The sequence below is a fragment of the Pteropus vampyrus genome, unplaced genomic scaffold (genome assembly GCF_000151845.1).
Source record: "Pteropus vampyrus isolate Shadow unplaced genomic scaffold, Pvam_2.0 Scaffold215, whole genome shotgun sequence".
NCBI lineage: Eukaryota > Metazoa > Chordata > Mammalia > Chiroptera > Pteropodidae > Pteropus > Pteropus vampyrus.
In genome coordinates this window covers 481,611-484,181 of record NW_011888996.1, presented here as the reverse complement: position 1 = coordinate 484,181, position 2,571 = coordinate 481,611, and the positions used below count along the sequence as shown (strand labels likewise).

Sequence of the window (2,571 nt, the reverse complement as noted above, 5' to 3'; positions counted from 1 at the left end):
AAAAAAAATGCTTAATATCATTGGTCATTAGGGAAATTAAAACCACAGTGAGACACCCCTGCATACCTATTAAATAGGCTTTTTATAAAAAGAAATTACCAAATACTGTTGGTGATAATGTGAAGCAAAGAAAACATTATAATAAGTAAAATAAGCCAAACTCAAAAGACCTTCATGCAAATCATTTCTTTTATATGACATTTCAGAAAAAGGAGGAAATAAAAAAACAGAAATTATACCAGTGGTTTCCAGGGACTGTGGTGCGGAGTAAGAACGATCTACGAAAGGACTTGAAGGAAACTTTTGGGTTATCGGAAATGTTCTATATCTTGACTGTGGAGGCAATTAATGACTCTATAAATTTGTGAAAATTCAATGAACTGTATGTATATCAATGAAGGGTGACTTTCACTATATGTAAATTATTCTTAGTAAACAAAAAAATAGCATTACAGTAAGTCCAAAATTAATTGCATATAAATCATCTTGTGAATCATGATTTGAATGTTATCTACTCAAATTGAATCAGGGTAGAATTCAGTCCATTATTTGAATTATTGAAATTTTTTTTGTGATGGATTTTTGGATGAATATAATACATTTTCCTAAAGTGTTTACTACAAATAAAAGTTGTTAAAAGGTGAGGCATTATTTAGTATTACTGTTACTGATTAGCATCTATGTAATTGCCTGTGACATGATTTAGCATTTATTTATGCAAATATTTAGGAAATATTTCTTGAGCATTACTAGATTGCAAGCCTAAAAGGACTCATTTCTTTCTAGTTCTGGGTCAGTAGGATGCTTTAGTCTTCTCCAATAAACTTTAATTCAGTATGATCAGATGAGACCAAATCTTGGGGAAAAAAATAACATTAAGTTTCAGGTGGTCCATAATGCTAGAGCTGTTTAATATTAGAAAGTGATGTCATACAGTATGGCAACATTACAAAGACTGTAATGACTACACTTGGAATGAATAAAACACTGACATTTTAAGTGGCCCAGATATTATCAGTTTACTCAAAAGCAAAATGCTAAAAATGTAATATAAGATCTCAGAACATTATTTATTTTAATAGTGAATGAAAGCAAGTTATGTACATAGAGTTTTTCATCATAATCTCTCTGCTGGAGGATACCTCAGATTGGGAACCAGTGGTCCTAGGTTCTAGTCCCATCTATGCCAAAACTTTACATTTTCTATACTTCTCATCTTCATGTTTGAGATAATTAAGTAGCCCAGCATTTTCAGTAGCGTCTTGCTGTAAATATGATTTCACCAATGCTTTGAGAGTCTCCAAAAGTTAAGCAGTCTGAACAGGGCTGGCTTTGTGGACATGCCACCTATGCAGTCACATGGGTCCCCAGCTTAGAAGGGCCTGCACATGGTTTAACGTTCTGCTGTCGCTATCTTGAAATTCTTAATAATATTTGAACAAAGTCTCCATGTTTTCATTTTGTACAAGGCCCCACAAATTATGTAACTGGTCCTGACTTTATAAATACCAAAACTGATGTGAGGATTCTGAGTTACTCTGAGTGACTTGGGTCAAGCATTCGACTGAAAGCTAATTTATCTGGAAATTTATCTGGAAACACTTTAGTTAAGAAACTACAGCTGGAAAACAGAAAGTTGGGCTCATACAATGTCTAGCAACTTCTGGTAAGATAGATATGTTGCAAAGACAATTTGTTTGTCTGAGAGTTTGGAACTTCCTATTTCACTTAAAATAGGGGTAGAGAAAACTAGATAGATTTTCCTCTCATGTGGTTTTCTGTCTTTCTTTGTATTTAAATTTATTTTAATATTTTTTTCTCATTAAATTTTGTTTTAATGATGTCTCAAAATTCCATGGCAGATTTTTGATCAAGTTGCTTCCATTACAAAGTACTGATTTTAAAAACTAATAACTTAAAAACTGCCGCACACACATGCACAAAAATGGTCCACAAAACATTCTTTTTTCCTTCTGAAGGTTTTACGATGCATTATAATAATTAACCGGTCTTTCACTATTAAACTTAAATGGCCAATTGAGACAAACAGTTCTGAGACTGTTCTTCCACCACTGATTAAGACTGGGGTAGCAAGTATTGAGGATAATCATTTAGCCTTCTGAGCTTTCTGGGAAGACTTGGCAACCTTGCCAGCTCCAGCTGCTTTCTTGTCCACTTCCTTGATGACTCTGACAGCAACTGTCTGTCTCATGTCACAAACAGCAAAATAACCCAGAGGAGGATAATCAGAGGAGCTCTCAACACACATGGGCCTGCCAAGAACCCTATCAACTATGCAGCATCCAAAACTTTGGGCCATCTTCCAGCTTTTTCGCAGAACAATGATCAATCTTCTCCTTCAGCTCAGCAAATTTGCAAGCGTGAATTGTGTGACAATCCAGCACAGGTGCATATGTGACACTGATTTGGCCTGGTTGATTCAAGATAATCACCCGAGCAGTGAAGCCAGCTGCTTCTATTAGTGGGTCATTTTTGCTGTCACCAGCCACATTGCCATGACAGACATCTTTGACAGACACATTCTTCTTATTTTTTTTTTTAATTTTTTTT

General features: G+C 34.9%; 1 pseudogene; it reads right to left on the bottom strand.

Annotated features, from left to right (window-relative positions):
* Window positions 1-2,010: 2,010 nt before the first annotated feature.
* LOC105300594 overlaps window positions 2,011-2,571 on the bottom strand; it is a 3,304-nt pseudogene continuing 2,743 nt past the window's right edge.